The 13,146-nt window shown below is 43.3% G+C and overlaps 1 long non-coding RNA gene, 1 other non-coding gene and 1 pseudogene across 2 annotated transcripts; 1 reads left to right on the forward strand and 2 right to left on the reverse strand.

The window, feature by feature from the left end:
- Window positions 1–2,643: 2,643 nt before the first annotated feature.
- On the reverse strand, window positions 2,644–4,942 carry LOC119275325. The gene is made up of 3 exons (XR_005135624.1): window positions 4,632–4,942; window positions 4,363–4,529; window positions 2,644–3,537 (listed from the first exon to the last, which is right to left on the reverse strand). It is a non-coding gene; the product is annotated as an uncharacterized LOC119275325 (long non-coding RNA).
- LOC119282911 lies at window positions 4,077–4,163 on the reverse strand. The gene has a single exon (XR_005138941.1). It is a non-coding gene; the product is annotated as a small nucleolar RNA R24 (small nucleolar RNA).
- On the forward strand, window positions 4,942–10,626 carry LOC119275324 (annotated as a pseudogene).
- Window positions 10,627–13,146: the final 2,520 nt, after the last annotated feature.

A 13,146-nucleotide genomic window follows, 5' to 3' on the forward strand; every position in this document is an offset into this window, starting at 1 on the left:
GCGGCGATGGACGATCCGGCCGGCGGCGTTGGCGGTCTCCTGGATCGGGAGGGGGGGGAGCGCCCCCGATCCAGATCGGGTCGTGGGATGGGGAGAGGAGCGAGCAGGGGGGGCGTGGGGTGCGTGGGGGCTAGGGTTCGGTTGCTCGAGTGGATAAGGGGAGTGGGGAGTGGGATCCGGCCGGCTGGGCCTTTTGGCCTGATGGCCTGCTGGCTAGCTGGGCCATTCGGCCCAGGGGGAGGGGGGTTCTTCCTTTTTTATTTTTTCTGTTTTGTTCCTTTTCCTTTTATTTATTTTCTTTTATTGTTTTAATTCAACTTAGGGCACATAAGTATTTTATAAATTTGTGTTTTCTTTATTATAATTACCTATGTAATATTTGGCACTAACCGAACATTTTTGTTTCAATATTTGAAATCTTTTATTGTTTGCTTGATTTTGAATTTGAACGCGAATCGGTTTCGAACTATCGCGAGATTAGCAACTATAATCGAGGTGACGTGGCATCACTAGCAGAGGATCACTGTAGCTTAATTACCCGGGCGTCACAGCGCCATACCACGCGAACTTGGCATTGCCCCCGTCGGCGCCGCGCGCAGCGGCTAGGAGCTGGCCCTGCATCTTGTCGCTGCTCTCGTTGGACCTCTCATCCACCCCGGACGAGGCCCCGTACTCCATCTCAGGCTCGCCTCTCTTCCTCTTCATCCCGCTCTCTGGAACAGGGAAGAAGCAGATTTTCAAAAATGAAATCTATTGTTATAGCCCTCAAAAAGCAAAAATAAGCAAATTAATTTTCTGAGCACAAACACACCGACCATAATTTTTGAGCTAGGAGTATGAATCAAGATATAGAAACCAAAGGCTAAAATAACATGGAATCAATTATATTATGGGACGGAGAGATAATATGAATGCAATTTGGAACAGATCCTGAATTGGTAACTGTGTCTGATAAATTATCCTACAGCTATATGCCTATATTATTTGCTGAAATTTTGCCCCTTGTATGATTTTCAAACGATGTATATGCTGAACAATAGCTTTGAATACATAATTCAATTCCAAAAAATAATCAGCATACAGATTTTACATACAGAGGCATTGCGGTCTTGAAGTTGCAACATACATAATGAAATGTAATGCATGACATGCTTGATCTAAAAAGGTTATGATAGTAATGAAAAAATGTACGTCACAAACCTATATGCCTAAATTATATAGAGTCATATTTTTCGATTTCCTAGCTTATAGCAGCACGGACTTCATCAGATTAAAGTAAAACAGCTTCGGCTTCTACCTGTTTGATCAAACAGAGTAAATCATGTCACTATCCGGACCAGATTTCATGACTTCGCATGAACCGCAAATCACATGGTAGATCAGACAATCACCTAGCATGTTGTAGGCATACATAAGAAAATATGCTCAAGGGATTAAATCAAATGAGAGAATGGAAGAGGCAAATCAGGAGAGAGAGGGGGAGATAGCAGTACCGAATGCATGGATGTAGCCTTGCCATGGCAGCCTACACATCAGGCCTGCTGCACGGGGAGTGCTTGAGAGTGGCAGGAGATTAGGCTGGATTGAGGACTCCACCATGTCGCTGCTCTCGTCGGACCTCTCATCCACCTCGGACGATGCCCCGTCCCCCAGCTCATGCTCTCCCCTCTTCCTCTTCCTCCCACTTTCTGGCACAGGGAAGAAGCAGGCCCCGCGGTCAATCCAGCCCATGGCGACCACCTCGGCGGTGCCAGCGTCGATGCGCACCATCCACAGGAAGTCGAACAGGAACTCCCTGCCGCCATACGCGGCCTCTGCGACCACCCTCCCGTCCAGGAACGCCCGGCGCAGAGGCACAGCCGCCTCGCCCTCGACATCAGCCCACGCGCCGCCCTCGAAGCAGAGGAACCTGACCAGAGCGCCGCTCCGCCGTTCTGCCAGCCCCGGAGGAGCGGGGGCGGACCGGCGCCCCCGATGCCGCCGAAAGCCACGGAGGGCTGCGGGCGTGAGATGCGGCGGATCCTGCCGGTCTCGTCCGGATTCGGCGACGGTGGAAAGAGGACGGGCACCGGGGAGAGGGGGACGGGGGCGCGGCGGCGGCGGCAGCGAGCACGCCTGCGTCGAGCGCGGCACTTTTCGGAATCAGTCGACAGCAGAAAGCAACGAGAGGTGAGAGAGATCAGAAGAGACAGGGATGAGGGGAAAATCAGCGACAGATAGACTTTTTTAGTTCGCACTCGTGTTCGTGTTGGAGACGGACTGCTCCTTCGTGTGCGAGACCGACGACGACGTGTTTTTTTCCTCTACCCGGTTGATGATGCCCATATGGAGTGCGGGTTGATTTCATAAAAGACGAGGGACTTGTTTGCAAAAACGCAGCGACGGTGAACCCGGAGACCCAATCCGTGCTTTATTATTAGGGAGAGACTAGGACATATGCCCGTGCGTTGCAACGGGAGAAGAAAATATCACATCCCTTTAATTGCTCTAGTCCATCAACCTCCATCCGAATCATATTTCCACGACCTAAAAAGAGGTTGCATTGTTTAGACCTGTGTGGAGAAAACATATGTTGCAATAAATCAGGATTAACCGAGTCACCGATCTATGCCCAGCTCATAATGACTGAGGAATGATGAAGACAACATGTCTCTGTCTAAAGAGCATAATTAGTACAATAAACAAACCAGCACCAGCAGCCTAAATTGTACCTTCAAATTAAGACCTAGTTTAATCTGATAGGGCAAAAATAATCAGTCAATTCATCAAACATATAGTCAATTTTCTATAAGAAAACATATAATCGTCCACTCAAGATTGAAAAATGCAGTTTGAATGGACTGCCCAATCTACATAAATCATGTCCATGTTTTGTACATTGCCTAACATTGTCTAACCGTTGGCTTAGGCATAGTCTAACAAAGATTGCAAACTGCTGATAAGTGTTGACATGTCGTTGGTTTCTTGACTGAAAAGAAATTTTCAGTCATAGTGATAGCTCCAGCCAACAACCGGAAAAGTAGTTTCATTGGATATACGCGTCCAACAGTCCAAAGAGTGACTCCATAGGAGCAGTATGGAACATCATCATAATGAAATATATCCTATTAGCAACATGAACAAAGAAGAATGGCACACTTAAATGATGGGGAAGAAACATGAAGTGTTTCTTACAGTGTGAAAAACAAATTCTTCCTTAACTGGTGCAAACACATTATTGCCACACTGGGAATAGATTTGTTGCTTTGCAGGCTAAAAATCTCCCTCCGTCCATGTAATAACATCTTATATTATGGTGTACTTTTTTGTTGGTAATAGCACATAGAGCATAATATAGACAACTAAATCAATTTAAAAAATTGGCATGTTTAATCATGTAATATCATGCACCTACACTGAAGAAAGAACAATGTCAATCTTGAAAGGGCACTTATCTTTGATAGAATTCTCATGTTCACCTGCACCGTGAAAAGACTGGAACCACATATAAATGCCATTATCCAGTGAATGATTTATCACATCCTGGATGCTTTGCATCTACGGAAGATAAAAATATTTCAACACAGAGCAAGATAAATAGCACCTAAACCAAAGTAGTAGAGGATACTCGGGTCATTTGCTTTCAGATATTTCATGTTCACTGTTGTTATCTTTGCAACTTGATAGATCTCTTGGATTAAATGAGGAAGCCCACTTGTGATGCCATTGATGTTTAGCTTCTGAAGAAACTCTGGATAACAACCTTAAGTGTGTTTCCCCTACTTTAGTAGTCCTCTGATCAGCACCTGACGGATGTTCGATTGCGCATTGACAAAGGTGTGTATGCAGTTTCTCAATCTGGCAAAATATACCACTTAATTTGGAATTTCTACCATGAATAACTACACCAAATTTGCAATTTCAGCAGCTGAGCGATGTTGGCTAAGCCCATTCTTATCGCTGGAAACTTCAACATGAGAATAACTCCATGTTCTTGCGTTGCAACGGGTGAAAGTAATCTAATATGTGCTCACTAACGTGAAAATTGTGTACACAATAATCTAATATATACAACAAAAACAATTTTCTTAATCGGTTGAGCTCAATGCCAAGCGTAAAAAGCATTTCATTGAATAACCAATTGATCCGTTGGTATCCTTATCGCCACGGCTCATCACAGCAATACCTTTCGTTACCAATTAAAAACAAAGACCAAAACAGATTTCCCAATGACAGAAAAACTTCTTAAATGTTAATAGTACAATCCACAAAACAGTTAAATGTATATAAGAGCAGGTGCACATACAAATGAGTTGCAGCATAGAAACAAGCATAACATGTGCATTCTAACTTTTCAAGTAAGAATTTTTGTTGTGTTAGTACCTGATTCTGGACAGACTTGGCCATCTTGCAGAACTGCTTGCGCGTTAGAGTCTTGTGCAACAGCTTGGCATGGGTGTCCTGCTTCTTGGTCTTGCTCGTGGACAGGACTACAGCCTTCTCCTCTCCCGCTGATGGCTGGACCGCCACGGTCTTGCTGTTTGTTAAGCCTAAAAAACTACATCAGACCACAGCAAGTTAGCGCCTTGTAGAGAAACTAATAAACAGCTTTGAGCCCGCCAAGAACAGTGCAAGTGTGAAGAGCTATGGACCTGAGAACTTGTAGTAGCGGACATTGTAGAGGTTGTTGGGTCCTTGTGAAACTGGACCTTGGCGTTGCTGTTGCCAAACTGCTTGATCAAGAAGCACTTGCTCTTCTTCACAAGCTCCCAGACCAGAGACCTTGGAACGGTAGTGATTTCTCTGCTCTCACCTCTCTCTCGGATGTGCACAGGAGCCCACCCAACGCCATGGCACCCGCAGGAAGCCGCGCCGCCGGGCCTCCACCACATCGCCCCTGCCTCGTTCTCGCCCGATCGGATCACCGCCATCGCGCCAAGTCCGTCGCCAGCCGCCGCCTTTGCCTCTGCTTCGTGCCCCCATGCTCGCTGACTCCTGCCGCGCTGCTCTGCTTCGCTCGCGTCGCCCCGGCCCCCTTCTGCTCCGTCCACGCGAGGTGAACGAGCGCACGAGCAGCGCCCGGTCCAACCAAGAGGACGAATTGCCACCATTCGCCTCCACAGCAGAGTCATCGTACGGCGGCGGAGTCGGAGTCCATGACCATGTCCGCCACGTGTTTGTAGATTTGCTTCTCCTCGCTTTGGTCGTTCCTGCGATTTAGAGATGAAGCTTGTCTCACCTGTCCCAATTTGCTTCAGTTGTGTTATGTTTGTATCCTCTGTTTGCAGGATTAATGGGGATTGGCGTGGTGGCGGTATGTGTAACTAATTAATATTTTGTGTCTGTTTTCTAAATATATGCAGGCGGATCCGAGCAGATTCTTCGTCAATAATTAGAGCTACGACCATGGGTGGCGAGGCGGCATCCACTTCCTCTTCTAATCCCCACTCACAACCTCAAGAATCTGGAGCTGTACGTGTTGCTAAGCCTTTAACTGCATGCTTTGTTCCATGACTATCTATAGAGGAAAAAAAAGAACAAAAGATAAAATAAATATTTGGCTAACTTGTCAGTGGATATGTAATTACTCTTCCTCTCTGTATCGCAACCTACGGCATGATTCATGAGGCGTACTGTTGTGATAAGTGGCATCACCAATCATGGATGTATCTATGAGGATTTCATTTTAAGAAAGATAATTAAGTGTATCATGAGTAGGAATGCGTAAGACGTGGTCTTATATGTTGGTACTTTTGGGTGTTGCCAGCTTAAAATCTGTAATCGTGTGAAGCTTACGTTTATGAGGAAAACTAGCTTATAGGTGATAAGTAACTGTTTGCCCAGTTCCTATCTTATCCCCATGTGTTATTTTTTTCCTCGATTCATGTCATAATTTTTCTTACATCTTCTCTTACTGCCGAAATCTTAATTACCATATCTGCCATCTCTGTGGTCGTCATTAAAAATGATTATGTGGTTGCTGATTTTAGAGTTACTGTATGCATTTTCTGTGCGGACGTAATCGTTGGTGCTGACAATGCTTCTTTGCCTGCCTTGCTAGACTCAACATAGAGTGGAGAGTGTCAAACGACACCTATCCAGATTGGTTGCGAAGTCTCTCTGTGCAGTGGCAGCTGATCTGGATGTGGAGCCAATGATCGAAGTCTCAAAATCAGGATTTGGTGACTATCAGTGGTATGTCATTGTTCTACATCATGTCAATAATTTGACTATCTGAGTTGAGTATTTGGTTAATGAGACGAGTCTCTCCGTTGAACAAAAAATCATCTGTCAATCATGTGCAGCAACAATGCGATGAGCTTATTTTCACGTATAAGAGAATCAGCAACAAACTTCGGGAACCCCAATGCAGTTGGACAGGCAAAGCTTTCATAACTCAATGTTTTCTTGAAAGAAATCTTGTTCAATTTCTTCCCTAATATCCAAACTAAACATATTTCCAGGCAATGGCAGACAACTTTCCTCCTTCCAGAATTGTTGAATCCATCTCTGTTGTTGGACCTGGCTATGTTAACATAGCCCTATCCAGTGATTGGATCGCACAGGTCTGGTTGAGATGTTCTATAAATAACCTTCGTTATTAACTTAAATGTTACTGGTAAGTGGTAACACAAGTTCACCATACTAATGAGCCTCACAATTGCAGAGGATACAAGACATGCTTATCCATGGTATCGAATCATGGGCACCAATCTTACCAGTTAAGAGGGTGGTGCTTGATTTTTCATCTCCTAATATTGCAAAGGAGATGCATGTTGGGCATATAAGATCAACCATAATTGGAGATACACTAGCTCGCATATTTGAGTTTGCAAATATTGAAGTTCTTCGGCGTAACCATGTGGGAGACTGGGGTACACAGGTATCAAATTCACATGTACTGAGGTATTAAAGATTGACACAGATGGAACTCTTTATTTTACTAATATCTTTATTTTATCAGTTTGGAATGCTGATAGAATTTCTGTTTGAGAAATTCGCAAATGGGGAGGAAGCTGGCAACCAGGCCATTGAGAATCTTCAGGTAGATGTTAATAGTACCAGAGCTTAGCATTTATCTAATACTTCAGCTGATGAAACTTAATCTAAGTATGTCAAGATTATTCACAAGGTTAATGTATCTGACCTTAGATGGTGATATACCTGTAGCATCTTACTCTAATACTGAGTGGTTAACCTGCTTCCTTTCTCCAAATGTACAATTGCACCATTGGTGGTAGCACTGGCTGATATATGCCATTTTCTGTAACCCCTAAAGACTGAATTGGTGCATAAAAATCTTGCTCTGAGAAATAGAAATCATGATTATAGTCTGTTCTGCATATGTATATAGAGCATGTTACTGGTATTTATCACAATGGTTGTACCTATTTCTTTTGAGTAATTTTCTTGTCTTACTAAATCTACGAATTGTGACAAAACTATTACTGAATAAAAGCTCCTTTCGAATGTTTCGCCATTATTTTCCTGATCCAGCAACAACTTGTTATGTTCTGCATATATGTTACAGGGTTTCTACAGAAATGCCAAGAAAAAATTTGACGAGAATCCTGATTTTAAAGGCAGGGCTCAGCAAGCAGTAGTTCGCCTGCAGGTGATTTTTTAATCCTTGTTTGCTCAATTTATGACTTACGACATGATTATTCTCACCACCAAACAATAACTGAATTGTAGAGAGGGGAAGATAGATACCTAGCTGCCTGGAAAAGTATTTGTCAAATTAGCCGGAATGAATTTGACTTGGTGTACAAACGCCTTAATGTGGAACTTGAAGAAAAGGTATTGCTGCTGTCCCCTGTTTGCCTACCAACAAATATTGGGAGAGAACGTGGTTTCTCTAAAAAATTAAGCATTGTGTTTACTAGTGCTGGAATGTTATGTTCAGTTACTATTGATAAATATACTGTTCGAACATGTTTTGAAGTGGAATTTCAAATTTTCCATTGATTATCTCCAGTTTACCTTTGTTTGATTTTTTTGCCTTATAACTGAAACTACCAATGGTCTTAATCTCTAACCAAACTTCACCAATAAGAAGCAGATGATTGTTCATATTTTTGTGTATTTTTTTATTCAAAATCAATTAAGCTAACTAAATTGTTAAATTTCTCAGGGCGAGAGCTTTTACAATCCTTACATTCCTCGTGTTTTGGAGGAATTGACTAGCAAAGGCTTGATTACAGAAAGTTAAGGCGCTCGAGTTATTTTTATCGAAGGCCAAAAGGCTCCTCTGATAGTGGTCAAGAGAGATGGGGGCTTCAACTATGCTTCTACAGACTTGGCTGCTCTCTGGTCAGTTGCTAAAACATCAATTAACACATTTGTTCCTTTGCAACTCCTCGCCCTAATAAGGACATAAATTCTTTTCACATATTTGTCAGAGAATGAAACTAGCGTTCAATATATCAGATGTAGGCTCCATATTGAACTGCATAGCCTTTTTAAGCTATTAAGTTTTTTTAATCTTCATGAAGGTACCGGCTTAATGTGGAGATGGCAGAATGGATAATATATGTAACTGACGTAGGTCAGCAGCAACATTTCCATTCGTTTTTCAGTGTGAGTACCATATCCATTTTTTTTGTAGGATGCGTCGAAACAGTATTTCAAATCCGATCCTGGTATTACTAGTCGTCTGTTATCATATTATAAGAGGACCAACTGAGATTTTGTGTGTCACAAACCTTTTGTGAAACTGATCATAGGCTGCTAGGCTGGCTGGCTGGCTCCCAGATAAAAAAGAAGAGAAGTACCCAAAGGTGAGTCATGTTGGGTTCGGCTTTGTTCTTGGTGCAGAGGGCTCACGCTTCCGGACACGTTCCTCTGATGGAGTTGTTCGACTGGTAGATCTACTTGATGAGGCTAAATCTCAGAGCCTAGCACAGCTTATCAAACGTCTGACTGAAAATGGTAATTGATGTTTTGTTAATTATTCTCTTGTCCCATTGTTCATAAAAAATGTGCTCTCACTATGCCTGCAATTATGACGATTTTTTCCAGGTCAAATTGCTGACTGGACGGATGAAGAGCTGGATAAAACTTCAGAGGCTGTAGGATATGGTGCTGTTAAGTGAGTTTATATCACTTTCTATCGTGTTTATATTAAATTATATTCCGTTATATGACTATGCTCGTATGCAATAGCTTGTGCCTATGTACATGCACCTGCATGTGTTAAAACTTGGATGCATCTGTAAATTTATAACTTATGAACACTTGTTTACTTTTCCTTATGGTGAATGTTGCTCATAGTTTCACGGTTCTGATGATGCTTTATTTTTCACAATTTCTTTGATTCAGGTATGCAGATCTTAAAAACAATCGGCTGACAAACTACAAATTTAGTTATGAACAAATGCTAAGTGACAAGGTACTCTAGCATCCATGTAACTAGTTATGTGTGATTATTTTATCTCAGTATATTTCGGTACCGAAGTACTCTTTGTAAGCTACCAAAGTATAGTGTATTATGAAGATCTAACCGTGAACTAATGAGCAGGGAAATACCGCTGTGTACCTTCAGTATGCACATGCCCGTATCTGTTCCATAATCCAGAAATCCAACAAGGATGTCAAAGAGTTGAAACGGTGAGCATCTCGTCATACTTGTAACCCATATACCGTATGTAGCATCGCATGATTGCTGATGGTTGTTACTTTCCTTCCTTTGGATTCAGACTGAATCCATTACTCTCGGCCATCCTGACGAGCGTTCCTTAGGGTTGCATCTCATTCAATTTGCAGAGGTACATGCTTTTGATTATTCATTGAAGTTGTTTAACAAGGTCTTAGATCCACTTACTTGATTGTAATTGAAAATTCTACCTACGGCAGCTTAAGAAATTTTAGCCTGAAAAATACCCGGGATGAAATCTCCATGGGATGCGTTTGATAAACAACTACTACCGCTTTAGTAGAGCACCATCCTTTTGTGTGTGTGTGTGTGTGTGTGTGTGTGTGTGTGTGTGTGTGTGTGTCGTTAACTCTGGCTATACAATGTTTTAGGTTGTCGAGCAGGCCTGCGACGACCTGTTGCCCCATCGCCTGTGTGACTACCTGTACACCCTATCTGAAAGATTCTCACAATTTTACACCAACTGCCAGGTACGGTAGCCATCTGCTTGCCGAACAACATATTTTTCTATCCGGCCGCGTCATGCTTAACTGCCTTTCCCATTGTACCATGATTCTGGCAGGTTGTCGGGTCACCGGAGGAAACGAGCCGCCTGTTGCTGTGCCAAGCGTCGGCGGTCGTCATGCGGCAATGCTTCCACCTGCTGGGCATAACACCAGTGCACAAGCTATAGAAGTCGATGGATGCTCTAGTTAGTAAATTATCATTGAACTCGTCTAACATGATAGGTTTAGTGGACGCGATCTTGTAAATATTACTCCCTTCGTCCCACAGTATAACTTGAAAAAGGATCTTATATTGTGGGACGGAGGGAGTAGTTGCAAATATCAGTATGTCGTCGATGCCACATAGTAGCTCGCAAGTATGTTTGTCTTTCCTACATCAGCATCAGCATAATAGCAAGGCTGTGGGATTTTATTGTTTGAAACTTTGGTGTGTTCTGGATATATGTTAGTTATAAGGGCAATACAAACGTTCACGAGTTTTCTGGGCGTTTTTGCGTTTGTGCACCATATTAAAAATTTGTTCAACTTACTGAGCAAGTGGTTGCTGTTAAGTTGGAGGCTCAGTTGCTTCCCGAGTGTTGGCCTGGGCTCCTTTTCCTCTGCTTACGCCAGTGCGCTATGCAGTACGCACACACTGAGTGACTGGACATAACTCTGGCTCTGCAGCAGCGACCCTGGTGCAGTGGCATCTTGGCAAAGCTAGAGGTATCTCCTCTGTTTGCATATGTTGCAATAATAACGTTGCATTTATTTTGTCAAGCCTTTTCATCTTAATCTAGCACAGGATATTATTACTACTGTATCGTAGACTTGCCAGTGCTTCATGATCAGCAGAGAATATCATGACAGATTTCTGCAGATTCCCTATCAGCCCGAGGTAACTTCATGTACTGCCAATACCTGCATATATTGTACTGTCTCTTCATGAAGCTCCTTTCAATACCTTTTCAGGGCAGACATGATTACCGGCATCTCTCTTTTTGGTGTCTTCTTTTGGTTCGGCAAAGATGCTTCATGGTTGCACAAAAATGTACTAAAACTCTCACTACTTTATCAGGCCGCTTGTGTACATATATGTATCGGCAGCGCTGAGTCTTCTTCACTGAATCACCATTTCCTCCTGGAGCTGCTTTGCCAAGGTAAGGTGTCTCCTCCTCTCCCCTACGTCCTACCAGCAGGAAAGGAACGAGAGAGAGGGTTAAGACTTCAGAGTAGCTAGCTATTCACTTTAACCCTGCGATTCTCTGGTTTGGGGTATGAGTGCATGAACATCTTTGCTTGTTTTGATTTTTGTTCGACTCTCCCAGTTTTGCACTGGGTAGCTCTGCTAGATTCGGGCTTTTTCTTTCTTCCTTCGGTTGCAGCTTTCCTGTGTTATTTGCACTTTCAGTAGAAAGACTGTCCATGTTTTTAGTTTTGAAGGTAGGAACTTGCAATAAGAGGGACACATACTATCTTTATTACAAACTGTCATAACAAGAAAATGATCGGCACTCTATGGAGGAGAGATTGTCGTTATGCTGATGTGTAGAGTCTGATTTACTACTTTGTTGAATGTGCAACTGACATAAGCTGCACATTTCAGTTCACATGGCTGGACAAGCTTCCCAGGTGAAGAGATACTGTGACTGCTACAAGAGATATGCGGGCCATTTGGATGGAAAGATGAGGTGTTTCCGTGGGCGCATGACTGCTAATTTTAGACATGGCATGGTAAGCCCATTATAATTTGTAGCAGTTTCTCAAGTGTGCCCAGACATCTTCTCCTTCTTTAGAATGTTTTGCATGTAGGATTGGTTGGAATTTGTAATGGGTAGTTGCTTACAGGTTAGACAAAAATGATCCTAGTGCGGTTGGTGTTAAACAGACACACAAGTGAATAGGTTCTGTACATCACTGCTAGTGAGCAAAATATGTGGTTTAAACTTCAGGGTTCAAGGCCAGCAGTAAATCCTGTAAGGCTGGGAAATTGTAGCGAAAGAAATTGTAAACTCCAGATAGCACTTAACACTATCTGTTCTAATTTCTAAACCAATCATGTGATGTGTCATTCCGGTTAATACCACTACATGTTCTCTGTTTATCAACCCATTTCCTGACTAATCCATATATATCACATACTAGTAATTTTTACATTGCATGTACATCGTATTTTCTGTTGCTCTCTTTGTTGTAGGAAACTCAACTAGGAAATTGCTGTGCTTGCCTACATGTTTCTTGCAGGTTATACCGAACAAGTTCATCGACCATTTCGGAGGAAATATCTCAAGGACCATCGAACTGGAATCCCGTAACTGCAGCATGCACACCGTTGAAGTCTCCAAGCTTATGAACGAAATGGTCCTCCGGTGGCGTGGATGGGAGGCATTTGTCGATGCGCATGGCGTCGAGGAGAACGACTCGTTGCTGTTTCGCCACATTGAGAAGTCGCGTTTCGAGGTCCTGGTGCTCGACTCCGATGACTGTGAGAAAGTGCTTCCCTCTGCTGGCATCAAAGTTGCTTCTTGTAATGTTCAAGAAAGCGGCAGAGTGGATTATATTGATATATCAAGCAGCTCGGGTGATGATTGTTGGGGAACGTCGTATAAAATAAAAAAAATTATACGTTCACCAAGATCAATCTATGAGTTCATCTAGCAACGAAAGAGGGAAGTGCATCTACATACCCTTGTAGATCGCGAGCGGAAGCGTTCAAGAGAACGGGGTTGAGGGAGTCGTACTCGTCGTGATCCAAATCACCGGAGATCCTAGCGCCGAACGGACGATACCTCCGCGTTCAACACACGTACGGTCAGCGTGACGTCTCCTCCTTCTTGATCCAGTAAGGGGGAAGGAGAGGTTGATGAAGATCCAGCAGCACGACGGCGTGGTGGTGGATGCAGCAGGGTTCCGGCAGGGCTTCACCAAACGACTACGGGAGGAGGAGGTGTAGCAAGGGGGAAGGGAGGCGCCAGATGTCAAGGTACGGCTGCCCTCCCACCCCCCCTCTTTATATAGGGACCCCAG

The sequence above is a fragment of the Triticum dicoccoides genome, chromosome 3B, assembly GCF_002162155.2.
Source record: "Triticum dicoccoides isolate Atlit2015 ecotype Zavitan chromosome 3B, WEW_v2.0, whole genome shotgun sequence".
Lineage (NCBI taxonomy): Eukaryota > Viridiplantae > Streptophyta > Magnoliopsida > Poales > Poaceae > Triticum > Triticum dicoccoides.